The sequence below is a fragment of the Brassica oleracea genome, chromosome C7 (assembly GCF_000695525.1).
Source record: "Brassica oleracea var. oleracea cultivar TO1000 chromosome C7, BOL, whole genome shotgun sequence".
NCBI lineage: Eukaryota > Viridiplantae > Streptophyta > Magnoliopsida > Brassicales > Brassicaceae > Brassica > Brassica oleracea.
The window spans coordinates 1,901,977-1,917,342 of NC_027754.1; positions in this window are offsets into that span (position 1 = coordinate 1,901,977).

Below are 15,366 nucleotides of genomic sequence, written 5' to 3' on the forward strand. Positions count from 1 at the left end.
ACCTTTTAATTTTTTTTTGCCCCAAGGTCTATCAAATGTTGAAGCCGGCCATGTACTTGACATTGCTTTATGTTGTTGTATTCGGATTCAAGGGATAGTAACTTTTAACTTTTTCGAGTTTGTTTTTTTGTTTAGTCATAAAATGAATAGAGACCAGTTTCTTATTTAAGTCCTCGAGCTTGTTTTTTGGTTTAATCATAAAATGAATAGAGACCAGTTTCTTATTTAAGTCCTACATCTCCGTATTATATAATAGCAATTATTTCATTATAGGTCTAAAACGGGAACTTAGTTAATCAATTAATCTAAATTAATTATAAAGTTTATTTGGTTTCTTCGAATATAAGTGCCATGTGTTCTACCTAAGTATTTGACTTGTGTGAATGTGCGACATGTCTTTTGTGGAGATTAAAAATATTGTTGGGCTCTCGATGGTTAACTGTATCCACCTGTTGTCAACCTGGGTTGCAAGTGAGGTCGAGTTCGTATATAACAAATTAAAAATACATGCATACAACTATCAAACTCTGAGTTTACTTTCAAATGAATTGACCCAACAGGAAACATAGTGAGCAAGCCACGAAAAAACAATGTAAAAAAAACCAGCAACGAAAAGATTCAAGGAAACAATGAAACCCTAAACAATTATTCCAAGCGTTAAAGAAGATAAAATTCTGTAGACTTGGCCACTCGCTAGCTAGAAAGCTAAGAAGTACATGGCTTTTTACTCTATCCCCCTGCAACTTTGCTTCTTCATTAGTTACTCCACAAACAACAGTTGCATTTCCCTTTGTATCTCCACAAGCAGCGAATCCAACGGTTGTTGCAGGGGGAACTTATTTCACAGTTTTGTAAGGCTTAGCAGTCAGCTCTCCTGCTCCAGGCATGTCATCTTGTGTGTTGTTATCACCTCCTACGAAAGAACAAAACAAAGAAAAGGGTAAGAAACAGAAACAATAAACAATAAACACGAAATAGCTTCAACTATTGGTTAAACTTACATATTTAATTAGCAAAGTTTAGAATTGGTGGACGCTGGTTCCGGTCAAATATCCTCGAAATGGTGAAGAATTGATGATTTGAGGAAACAGAAAACTTGAGCACATGTCTGAGCTGATGTCTGAACTGATGCTAACTCTACTCTCTGTGATCTTTGGAGGTTTATTTGCCCACCTCACAGGTTCCTAAACGCCACGTCAAAACACATTTCTACATAGATAAGGAGTCTGCCATAGGACAGACCATATTTACCCGATACTACAAACAACATACAGAAACAGAAAAGCTTTAATATTTACCGCAAGAAGAAAGCTGTTAAAAACAATGCTTACGCACGCGACGCAATTAAAATCTAACAAACACATCAAACCGAATCCAGAATCAGATAAGAGAGTTAAGAAAAAGGATCTAGCAAGACGAGTGTAGGGAAGCTGCTTAGAAAACTCTTGGCATTTCTCAACAGTAGCTGGCTCCTGGATATACTGCCTGTTCTTCTCCAGAAACTGTTTGTAGTAAGTAGTGCCGTGCTTGGACACAAACTTTGATGCTTCTCAGGCCTTTGACTTCATCTGTAGCAACTTGGATGCCATCTCTCAAAACTGCCTGTTTCCTGAGCCAAAAGACGTTAGGATATTAGATGTTAAATCCAATTCCATTATCAAATGCCATCAAACGGGTTAAGCTTTAGAAAGACACGAGGAACCAAAAAGCATCATTGGAACCGTGACCACCAATTCAATGTGACAAAAAAAACCATAATCATTGAAAGTTTAGATCTTTTTCAATATAGCCCGACCGTATGAACATTGCATTATTCGCTCGTAAGCTCATACGAAAGTGCAGATCTAATCGGTCAAATTCCCCAAAAGAGTAAAATGTAATTGTAATTGCTTAGAGGGTTAGTATGAGACAATGTATCTTATGTTTTCATCGATGAGCAACATATCGAGGCTCATCAGTTCCCCGTCTTTGTTGATGTTTCTCGCCTCCCAAAACCCCAACAGACGGACCTCGGCGGTGTTGCCGTGTTGGAGCATCGCTCGACTCTCAGATGAGCAAGGAGCGTGTAAGAAGTGGCCATATCGCTTGCTATGAAAATATTTGCCTTTCGAAATAGTTTGAGCTGAACTCAACATCGAAGAAAGGAGAGACATTTATAAGTGAAGCTTCAACCAGTTACTGGGAAAACGAAAAGGTATATTGATTGACTCATGTGGGCAGAATGGATTAATTAAGAAAAAATCAGAGTAAAGAGATGATTTAAGGAGCGGGAAGACGTTACAGAGTTTGGAATCGACGCTTTTAGTTGGTGAATCACATCGTTGCGGCCACACGTGAAAGAGGAAGACGACGAGCAACCCTAATTCTATCCGGCTCTGTAAACGGGCTAAATTTTGGGCCTTACCTATTAATTTTAATAAAAACCCGCCCAGCCCACAAACAATCATTTCCAGAACGAACAGAAGGAAAATCGCATAGAGTGTAAAACGATGACACGTGTCGGCAATTGCCCCTCCCTCCATGCTGACGTGGCGCAAGGAGAAGGGAGAAAAACTAATTTTATTATTATAGATATCAGGTTTTAATTCTCTACTATAATTATTAACTTTCGTTCAATTTACTTACCTTATTAATGCAATACGCTTATTCAACATTCTACCATAAACACAAGTAATAAATTATTTCAAAACTTAGACTAAACTCTTATGAATTTATTTTAAATCATTACCATACATAATACAATACTAATTAATATCTATTTGCAGTTTTGACTAAGTTTTGGTAATTGTTTGACGATATTTGTTAAGTTGACAAAAATATATTTTGAATATGTTTTCGCTTTCAGTTAACTTACTTATTTAAAATTATTGCAATTTTTAAGGAAATATATACATTATTAAGGAACTTAATAACTACCAAGTTGCTACTTTTGAAATAATGGTTAACATTTTAAATCGAAAGATTTTTTTCAATTATAATGAAATCCCATTTGTATATATATAATTGAATCAAAGTCTAGTGATATCTATAACACATAAAATGTATTAATCAAAATTGAATATCAATATTATTTTCTATTTGGGCGTCAGATTTTTCTCTCTCTGAATATGTGATTTTCGTTGTACCTGATTTTCCTGTTTTGATCTCATCTTTGCGTAACAATTCGTTGCCATCAAATATTCCTTTGCTACGGTATATACTCATTTACGGAAAGTTTGCCGTATTCATCAACCGCTACTTCTTGCATTTCTTTTTCTCGCCCAATCGTGTTGATCATCAAAGCCCAATAAAAGTCATGTTTTCCCTTAAACTGTTGAAATAATTTTTGCAACTTTAAGTGCAAATTTTCTTCCTTTCAAGTTGACCTGCTGCCAAAGCTCAATCATCACCGTTGTTGCCACCAACTAGAGTTTCCAAGGGCTGATTCGCTGCACAAGGCTATCAGGACTACGTTGATTGATGATGACGAGTCTATTACACTCTTGGAAAAATTACCATAATACATAGTTTTTGAGACAAACCGCAACAACTTAATGGGGAGACTTTGAATCAAGATTTTCAAGATATGAGAAGGATGATCAACTACTTGCCAACACTAGAGATTAAAATAAGAGACAATTTTAGTACCAAAAGTAGTACAAATTGTTATGTTTTTAGGGGTTGTAACCCGTAAAATTGTGAATTATATATTTGGATAATGATTGAATCGTCGTGCTTTCCTTAAAGATTATTTTTACCCTATTCTAAACTTTGGGTTACACGAAATCTCTTTGTAAGATAAGACAATCAAAGTCTCACTCTTGTTCTACGCTAAGATACAAGAGTAACAAATAGAGCTTTAGTGTTTATATGTGTTTCTTCAAAGTCTTTGATGATCTTTGAACAATGATTTTTTTTTTCTCTCTCTTTCTTACTAACTATTAGTTTCTGATTTTTTCTATCTTCATTTGTCAATGAAGAGTTGCAATGGTTAGTGAAGAGTTACAATGGTTAATCACCAAAGGTAGCAATTAATTAATATGGTTATTACCAAAGGTTGCAATCATCAATAGTTGCAATATTTTATTTCTATAGTTGCAACTGTTCATACAAACAATTGCAATGGTTCACATGAAATATTATACCTATTCACTTAAATATATAACATTCCTCCCCCATTTAAGTGTAATCATAGATTCATTAAATAAATAATACATATATCAAACTCATGCATAAATGGAAATATTCGAAGAATTGAATTTCCATCTTAGTGTACTACACATTCCAAATGTCCGAGAATCAGGATATCCTACGGATTGAATCCTTCAACCCATTTTGGGCACATGGAGATAATACACACATGTGTTTCTACACTAATCTAAATGTTTATACTTGACACTATTATTAGCCATGTGTCCCAATCCATTCTTGAGCGCGTACAAAGCCAAGTCCCAGCTTATTGAAGCGGCATCACTTCACACTCATATAGGTAACTACTTTCACTCATGCACCTGCAAACGCATTTTTCCAAAGTATTTATTAAGAATAATATTTTAACCTATTTAATTCTTGCAGGTCCAAGCACATACCCTGGGATGAAAAAAAAAAGTTCTTCAATCTTTAAGTGTAGGTTTTCCACATTGAATTCAGCCTCTAACATCGTATTAGAAGGGAATTGGGTATCCCACCATTAAAGATTTCAATGGACTTTAAACCCACCCCTTTAACCAACTTAATCACTAAGTCCCTAGCTAATCCTTTCGTCAAATGATCAGCCAAATTTTGTTGAGACCGAACAAACTCTATTGTAATCACCCCGTGAGTGATCAGCTCACGTACTGCGCTATGTCTAACGCCCATGTGTCTAGACTTACTATTATACACTTGGCTATATGCCTTAGCCAAGGTAGCTTGACTATCACAATGGATAGAAATTGGTAATACTGGTTTCGGCCACAATGGAATCTCGTACACTAAGTTTCTTAGCCACTCTGCTTCTTTACCAGCAGTTGCTAATTCTACGAATTCCGACTCCATAGTCGAACTTGTAATGCAAGTTTTCTTCTTGGAAGCCCATGAAATGGCACCTCCTCCAAGCAAAAACACCCAACCACTTGTAGAAGAATGATCTTCTATGTTAGTAATCCAACTTGCATCTGAATATCCTTCTAGCACCGAAGGAAATCCGACATATGACAAACCATAATTAATGGTTCCTTTCAAATACTTGAGCACCCTTTTTAAGGCTTGCCAATGTTGAGTACTAGGATTACTAGTGTATCTACTCAACCTTCCTACAACATAAGCTATATCTGGTCTAGTGCTCGTCATGGCATACATTAAGCAACCAATCACTTGGGAATATTCGAGTTGTGATACTACTTGTGCTGTATTAGGCATAAGCTTCACACTCGCATCCATGGGAGTGCTCATTGGAGAACAATTCTCACAATTGAACTTCTTAAGACCTTTCTCAATGTAATGAGATTGTGTCAAAGATAGTCCTTTGTTTTCACGTTTGATTCTAATTCCAAGAATCACATCCGCCTCCCCTGTGTCTATCATTGCAAAATTTGATGACGAAAATGCTTTTGTAAGCTCTACTTGTCTAAGGTCAGTACCAAAGATAAACATGTCATCAACATACAAGCAAATGATTACTCCGTTACCGGATTCGTCAAATTTGCTATATAAACACTTATCTGATTGGTTTAACATGAAACCATTTGATAAGACAACCTCACCAAACCTTTGATGCCACTGCTTAGGTGCTTGCTTTAGCCCATACAATGTTTTGATCAACTTACACACCTTATGCTCATTACCAGGCATAACAAAACCTTCAGGTTGCTTCATATACACCTCTTCTTCCAAAATACCATTTAAGAACGCTGTCTTAACATCCATTTGGTGAATCACAAGGTTATTAATTGATGCCAAAGCAATTAATAATCTTATAGAAGAGATCCTAGCAACTGGAGCATATGTATCGAAATAATCAATACCTTCTCTTTGTTTAAAGTCTCATCTCATCTCTGGAGCATATATGAGTGTTGGAAACCAATCTCATCTCTTGATCTTTCAACTAAATATATTTGAAAATCAGGAACAAATGGTTTTTCAATCCTTCCTCGTTTGCTCCTACGAAGCATAGGTGACATGTTAGGAGACACAATAGTTTCATCTCCTTTATTAGTTCCACTTGGACTTGGAACAAAATTCTTTGGTATAGTTATAGATGAAAAACAATTTTCATCAAATATTTCATCTCTTGATTCAATTACAGTGTGAACTGCTACTGAATCATTAGGTTCTATTACATAAAACCTATAAGCTTTGGAATGCTCTGCATATCCAATAAAAATGCAATCAATGCCTCTCTCTCCCAAAGTTTTAATTTTGGGTTGGAGTAGTCTTACAACAGCCCTACATCCCCAAACTCGAAGATAATTCAAGTTTGGTTTTCTCTTATACCAAAGTTCATAAAGGGTAATTTTGTTAGGAACTCTATTTAATAAATAACAAGCCGTTAACATGGCTTCACCCCAAAATCTGTCACTTAATCCCGAGTAAGATAACATGGAATTAACCATTTCTTTTAGGATTCTATTTTTCCTTTATGATACACCATTTTGTTGCGGTGTATATTGAGCCCTAGTTTCATGAATAATGCCTACGGATTGGAAATATACAGGATCATAATACTCTCCACCTCTATCAGTGCGTAACTTCTTAATCAAACCATTTTGTTGCAATTCAACCTCAGTTTTATAAACCTTAAATTTATCTAAGGCCTCATCTTTAGCATGTTATAAATACACATAACAGAAACGAGAATAATCATCTATGAAAGTGACAAAATACTTCTTGTTTCCTAAAGATGGTGTAGCATGCAAATCACATAGATCACTATGTATAAGTCCTAGCACTATAGATTTTATTTCAATGCTTTTAAATGGTTGCCTAATTATTTTTGTTAACATACAAGTACTACATTTTTCTAAATTTATATCAAAAGTAGGAATTAACCATTCTTTAGACATATTAATCATGCGATTATAATGTACATGACCTAATCTAGAATGCCACAGAGATGAATCGTTTTTACTAGAACTTGCCATATCAACATAATTGACAACTTTATTAATATTAAGCATAAACATTCCATTACAAAAATATCCTAATCCAACAAATACACCACACTTCGATAATATATACTTATCGGATTCATACAATTTTTTAAAACCACATTTATTTAAAACACTACCAGAGACTAAGTTTTTCCTAATTCCAGGTACATGAGGTACATCCTTGAGATCAAGTTTTTCCAGAACTAAACTCTAACACCACTTTTCCACGACCTAGGATAGGGGCAGTTGACTCGTTTCCCATATGAAGTACATATCCATCTTGAACTTGCTCATATGTAGTGAACCATTCACGATCCTTGCAAACATGTGTTGTTTCACCTGAGTCAATCCACCATGCCACTTCATCATCCTGCACATAAAATGCCTCATAAATCTTTGATACATAATTTACATTAGAATATAGGTTAAAATCAGAGATTTGACCTTGATGAGTGGATGGACCTTGGTCCTTAGACACTTGTCCCAAACGGTTTTGTCCCGTTTTATTTTTATCCTTCCATGCTCGGCAATCACGATTTAAGTGACCCGGCTTGTTACAATTCCAACAAATGCTCTTAAACTTTTTGTTAGATCCATTGTAAGTGTTGTTATTAAAGGATCGTTTCCTTTTATTCTTATTCATAGAACTCAGACCTTCCTCCATCATATTGATGGAAGAAGTACCAGCCTCATTATTTTTGGGTTTTTCTCTCTCTTACGCCCTTAGAGATTCATCTATGCGCAAATGGCTGCCAAGTTGTACAAGAGACAACTCTTCTTTTTTGTGTTTTAACATGTGTTTAAAATCTTTCCATGAAGGTGGTAACTTATCGATGATACTCGATACTGAGATGGATTCGTCCATCTTCATGTTGTGTTGTGCAAATTGACCTAGTATACGAAGCAATTCATTGTATTGCTCCATAACTGGCCTAGAATCAAACATCTTGTAATTATTAAAATTACTAACAAGGAACTTCTTACTAGAAGCATCCTCAGCCATGTATTTTTACAACATTTGTCTTAGGAGCCTTGAAACTCCTAACATCACATACCGTTGAGAATATGGCCACGGCATATGTAATCGTCATTTTCCCATTTAAGTTGCTTCCTTGTCTCATCCAGAGACTCGTTCTGAGCATCCTCCGGTACAGTAGGCATAGGCATGCTTAGAACATACACTACATTTAGATTTGTGAGGAGAAAATGCATCTTCTTTTGCCATCTCCGGATATCTACTCCTTCAAACTTATCTAACTTTCCAAACTTTGATGTCATCTCTCGCACCAATACACCAGCCATAATTCACAAGAAACTACTCTTTAAGATTGTTGGTTTTTAAGGGTTTTAACCCGTAAAATTGTGAATTATATACTTGGATAATGATTGAATCGCGGTGCTTTCCTTAAAGAGTATTTCGACCCTATTCCAAACCTTGGATTACACGAAATCCCTTTGTAGGATAAAACAATCAAAGTCTCACTCTTGTTCTAGGCTAAGATACAAGAGTAACAAATAGAGATTTAGTGTTTATATGTGTTTCTTCAAAGTCTTTGATGATCTTTGAACAATGAATTTTTTTCTCTCTCTTTCTTACAAACTATTAGTTTCTGATTTTTTCTACCTTCATTTGTCAATGCCTACACCTCCTTATATAGAGAGTGAAGAGTTGCAACCAATAGTTGTAATGGTTAAACCACAAGTTGCAAAGATTAATGAAGAGTTGCAATGGTTAGTGAAGAGTTACAATGGTTAGTGAAGAGTTAAACCAAAGGTTGCAATTAATTAATATGGTTATTACCAAAGATTGCAATCATCAATAGTTGTGCAATGTTTTATTTCTATAGTTGCAACTGTTCATACAAACAATTGCAATTGTTCGCATGAAACATTACACCTATTCACTTAAATATATAACACAAATGGTCAGCAGAGTTCTATGAAATATAAACATATATAATGAATGAAGTTACATTAGTGTCATCTGCACCTGAAAATTATGTACTCAGAGGAAACTGATAATGACACTCTGACTGCAGACGTAAAGAAGCACAAAAATAAATTAATGACCGTAGAATTGTCAAACCAGTCTAAACAAGAGCCGTGTGTTTAACCTGATTTGAACCAAACTATATTTGGTCAACAAGTAATCAAAACTTTTGAATTTTCTGAACATAACTACTTCCGAGCTCTTCTCATAATGAAACTATTCGTATCTAGAGATTAAGATATCTAATATTCACAAAATTCTTTTACTTTTTTTGTTCAAAGACCAAGTCACTACTATTCCGAAAATTAATCCAATGGTTAAACTTTTAATCATTACTTCTGTCAATGGCTAAACTTTTATCAGTTCAATACTTACAATACAATTCAATGGTCTAAATGTCATCTGTAAACTAACGACAATGAGACTCTCAACTTGACTTCATATTAACAATAGACAAGAGTATATATACAAAGACATAAGCCGACTTCCCAACCATAAACCTAGAGATAATTGGAAACATAACATAAGTTAATGATGGTGTATCAAGAGAATCCTTATCTAGGATTCACTTGCCTAATAATCCTCCTCAAGTTGGAGAGTGAAGGTCATGAACACAACTTGGACGAAAATGCTTCAAACTGAGGACGTCCTAAAAGCTTTGGTTAAGAGGTCGATCCTTTGTTTTCACGTGAATCGTTGAAATGAGGCCTGCTTTGACCGCATCTCGTACACTATGACAATCACATTCGAGATGTTTTGTATGTTCGTGAAAGACTGGATTAGCAGCTTTACTGTCACAATAAAAACGAACATGAGGGACAGTCGGGACTCTAAGATCCTTGACCAACGTAACTATCCAATTCATTTTTTTTAACTGCTGCGGCCATGGCTCTGTATTCGGCTTCAGCTGAAGACATGGAGACTGTATCTTGCTTCTTAGTTTTCCAATCAATAGGTGACGTGCCAAGAAAGACAACGTACGTGCTTAAAGAGCGACAACTCTCTGGATGAGAACTCTAGTCAGCTTCGACATAAACGGATAGTTCAAGATTACTATCTGTGCGAAAAAGCATGCCCTGGCCTGGACAACCTTTGCGGAAACGAACCACGCGCAGAGCTGCAGTCCAATGAGCTTCACGAGGTTGCTTCATGAACTGAAACAAAAGATGAATAGTATAACAAAGTTCTGGCCGAGTGATGGACAAGTAGACCAAGCGACCAACAAGACGACGGTATTTACTAGGATCAGTCAGGACTGGAGTATCTTCCGAATGTGACTTGTGGTATTGTTCAAGAGGAATTGAAACTGGTTTGCAACCAAGGAGACCACAATCGGAGATGATGTCGATAGAGTACTTTCTTTGGGAGATGAAAATACCTTCATCAGAGTGAGCTGCCTCGATGCCAAGGAAGTACTTTAGTTTGCCAAGATATTTCATTTGAAAACATTTTCCCAGATATGCTTTAAACTTGGTGAGCAGATCAATGTCGTTGCTTGCAACCACAAGGTTAAGACTCGAATTTCCTGAAGTCCTTTCGTGTAGGAGAACAAAGAGTATTCAGAATAGGACTGAACAAATCCATACTCGGTTAACACATTAATAATTTTCGAACCAGCAGCGAGGAGCTTGACAAAAACCATAAAGAGAATTTTGAAGACGACACACTTTTGAAAGATCTGAATGAGTAAAACCAAGTGGTAACTTCATATAAACTTCCTCATTGAGATCACCATGGAGAAACACATTATTAACATCCCATTTGATGCACTTCCCAACCTTTCGCAGCCACAAGTGCAAGGAGACTTCTGATGGTACCCATCTTCACAACATGGGCAAATGTCTCCTGAAAATCAAGGAGACTTCTGATGCTACTTGGTTGTTTCCATTTGCAACTAGACGGGCCTTGGGGCATTCCATAGTTCCAACAGCGTTGAATTTATATTTATATACCCACTGACTACCGATGGCTGTTTTACCAGCCGGGAGTGATGTAATTTCCCAAGTGCCACTATCCTCATGCGCTAAAACCTCGTGTTTCATAGCACCACACCAGATGTCGTCTTTAGTGGCTTGAGAATAATATCGTGGCTCAGTGTACGCCATAACAGCAGCGAGAAACACCTGATGTGAAACTGAAAAATTCTTGTCAGATATATAATCAGTTAATGTGTACAGTGAGTTACCTTGGAAAGTTTCAGAAGACGATGTGGAACAGGCGTGTGAGAGAGATGACGAGGGGTCTTCAAGATGTATAGCATTGTATGTAACATAGTCCTTGAGCTTGACTGAAGGTACTCGAGGTCTTTGTCCACGACCTAGAGTTTCAACAACTTGTTGAGTGTTACACGGTGGCAGCGTAACAGGAGAAGGGGATGTCGGAGATATATCAGCAGTAGATGGTGGAGATGACGCAGCTACATCGTTGTCCATAATAAGTTCTGTTACATGCTTGAGTATTTCTTGACCTTTGAGTTGTACAATCTTGTAGGAGAAGGCTCTCTATGTAGCTAAGGCTGATAAGTGCAAGGTTGAGTATGAGAAGATGAGAAATTCCGAGTTTGCCCGAGTGATGTGGACGAGATCACACGAGTTTTCAGACTCACCATGGGACAAGTGTCGTCCCCAGTTGTAACATGCCTTGTATTTTTCATTTGTGATTACATTTACGATTTGTTTTTGACGTCCAATGGAAACTCCGAGAGCGGGAGAACTGTAATGTAACCAATTTATATATATAAAGTTTTAAAAATATTTTTATTTGTAGTTTTTTTAATAATGATGTAATAGCAATTATTATCTGCTATTATACAATATACAATTGGATAACAAATAAACGCTATTGAATAAATAATTTAACATAGCACATAAAAACCGCTATATAAAGTGTCGAAGAAAAGATAACGGGGGCAGACAGCGCTGTTCAGAATGCTATGTATCGCTAGGGCTGGGAAAAAAATCGAATCCGAAGAACCGAACCGAACCCGATCCGAAAAAGTAGTACCGTATCTTAACCGAAATTAATTAAATATCTGAACGGGTTCAAAATTTTAGATTAATGTATATTAAGAATATCGAAAAATATATAAGATACTTCTTAAGTTGTCTAAAATATTTGAAAATATATACAAATAGGTAAAAGTAAATATCGAAAATAGCTAAAATATACTCAAAATACCAAAAATATTTAAAATATCTATTGATTCTCTATTAAAATATTCAAACCAAACCAATTTATATATTAAGTTTAGGTATTTTGACATATGTTATTCAAATTTATATGTAATATAGTATTTTATTTATAGATTTTGAAAAAAATAAAGTATATAATGAATTTTAAAATTTTAAAAATCATTTAAATGGGTTATCCGAACCCGAACCGAACCCGCAAAGATCTGAACCGAACCCAGACCAAAATTTAGAAATATCCGAATGAGGCTGAAATCTTTGACCCCGGAAATCCGAAACCCGAATAGATCTGAACCGAACCCGAATGGGTACCCAAACGCCCACCCCTATGTATCACTATAATAGCATTTTACGGATGCTATATATCACCCTTTTTCTTGTAGTGCCTGCATCACCCTTTTTCTTGTAGTGCCTGCAAATCCAACTGGACACGGTGGAATGGAGACTTTATTTTGTAGAAACGAGAGCTCGCCAATCATGTGATGAGAAGCACCCATATCTAATATAAGATCACCATATTGCTTACCAGTCAACCGATCAGAAGATTTTGTTTTGTCATTAATCATCTGAGTAAGGGATTTCCATTGTTCCTCGGTTAAAGCTGGAGACGATGAAGAATTTTAGGAATTTATTGCTTCTGCTCGATCGGAGTTAGATGCTCCACGACCACGACCTCCTCGTGCTCCTCTGTTTTCACCGCTTGTTGGTGGCCAAATTTGATAAGGATGTTTCTATCCTAATTCAAATCAATGTAGTATTTTAGATGTCAATTCATTTCTAAGTGTTTCAATTCAATGAGAATACATGTTCATACTTAAGCTAAGTGCATCCAATGTAATGAAGTGATTAGATTAAACTAACAAGACTCTAACACAATTAACTAGCAAACTTTCAAGCAAATGAATAAAGGAGGAATCTTGGGTATAGGAATTTGATTTCAAATGACTAAGATTCAATCTAAAATGGCAAGGTTTCAATCATCACATTTCCCTAAATCTATATAACAATCTTAAGCAAGTTCTTTGTCAAGACAAATGCTCATTTACTCTTATTGATCAAACATCAAATGTGTTTGGTTTGTGTCAATCAAGCAATCATTAAGAACATATCATTCAACTATCTAAAATCCCCTAACATCAAATATCTTTGGTAGGGAAAGTTAAGAGCATGTTGAGTTGGCTCAGACATTTCACTGAACACCTTTCGGGCAATGAAATGTCTAGATTTCTAATTTAAAATGACCAACTCTAGATTAGCCTTAAGATCACTCAATCAAGCAAGGAAACATATTAATCTAACTCTAAACATTCTAGATCATCACTTAATCTTCCTAACCCATGAATCAAAAGATGACTACTCACTCATTATCATAGTAGACACTAAATCATTAGATGATCTAAGTCTAAACATGATTAATGATCAAAGCAATCAAGCAAACACAAAAGTAATGATCAAGATTTAGATCTTTCACCCCAAAAGTGGTTTTCATTAGATAGAAAACAAGATAATATTCTGAGATTGGGTCTATATTTATAATGGCATAGAAACACAAGGGTAAAATAGTAAAATGCTTAGTTTCGAACACGGTCCGCGGCCACTCATTGCCTGCGATCAAAGCCCGCGAAACATGTTCACAGGCCGCAACCTACTCATGTCGCGATCATCACTCGCGAAACGCCCTGTTGTTTTCGTTTACGTCTCGCCGCGACCATTCCCTGCCCGCGAACACTGCATGCGGTCGAGATCATGGATTCGTCGAAGCTTGGTCGCCGTCGGCTTCATCCCGCAAAGGTTGCCAGCGGTCATCAGGTTCACTACGCAGCTTCAATATGTCGCGGTAAGAGCTGGCGAAATCTCCTGGATGGTTTCCTCGACATAAGGCCGCAGCTGGTTTAATCCCGGGAAGCTTCTCCGCGACAGGATTCCTCTGAAACTGGACGCCGTTAACGTGAGGTCTCATCCACCGGTGGTTGCAGTTCTTTGTCGCGTCTCGTCTCAAGCCCCCACGGGTCGTGCTCTCAGCTCATGGTCGCCGTGAGCTTCATCTCCTCCGTCGTGGCCGAGAGCTTCAATCATCGTCGCAAATCAAAGCTCAAATCCACGATTCACGCCGTCGTCGTCAACAATCCGCGACTGTGCTCAGAATCGCCGCCGTAGAAGCTCCGGAATCGCCATCGGGAGTCGTCGCTTCAGTCCTGTTTAAACGGGATTCAGTCGACTAAGATGAAAGAAGTCAGATATGGGATGACTAAAGACGTTTTATTTGATTTGAACTGAAGGGTTACAAGAGTGACAGGAAAGTGAAAGAGCAACAAGATCAAAGAGTAACAAGATCAAAGAGATCGCCTAAAACCCTAGATCTAGCCGCTCGGTCTGTTCAATCGTCCAAAAGTCCTTTCCTTCTTGCTTGCCCTTCCCCTTTCATAGGACTCTTGCCCTTGATGCCCTAATTTCGTACCTCTTCGGGCCTTGATGCGAGAGGCCGAGTATGCGGGCCTGGACAAGGTTCTCTCCAAGTCGGGTACGTTTGGTCGGCTTACTCGACCAGCTAAAAGTACTCTAAGGTCGAGCCGATATGTTTGGCGGCCGAGCCGACCAAACTGATCCAACTTGCTGAATTAGGGCCTGTTATTCGATGGACCTTGTGGAGGGGTGTAATCCATCTCCTACAATAAGCCCCCCCCCCCAGTTCACTTGTGAGCGACATGGCGGTCTCAGTGAATTTGTGGGTCAGGTTTATTCAGATAGCAGGCTCTAATACAAGGGATAACCCTTCCCATTTAGTCGTCGGTATGTGGTTTTAGTCGCGTGGTGTTCTGTAGGTGTCTCTGGTCGCTCAGAGTAGCGCTTGCCTTGACTTGCTTTTATAGTGGGATACAGTTTACTCGGGTGATAGATCATCTTGGATAAAGCGACGGGGATCGGTTTTGCTGGTTAACCGGGAACCGGTTTAAATCAAGACCAGGAATTGATTCCGGCCAGACAACCTAATTGAAAATCGGTTCGAGCGAGAAACCGAACCGTCGCGAGTAGGTTTCTGGGCATTTAGGCGGCCTTTTGAGGCCCATTTAGGCCTGTG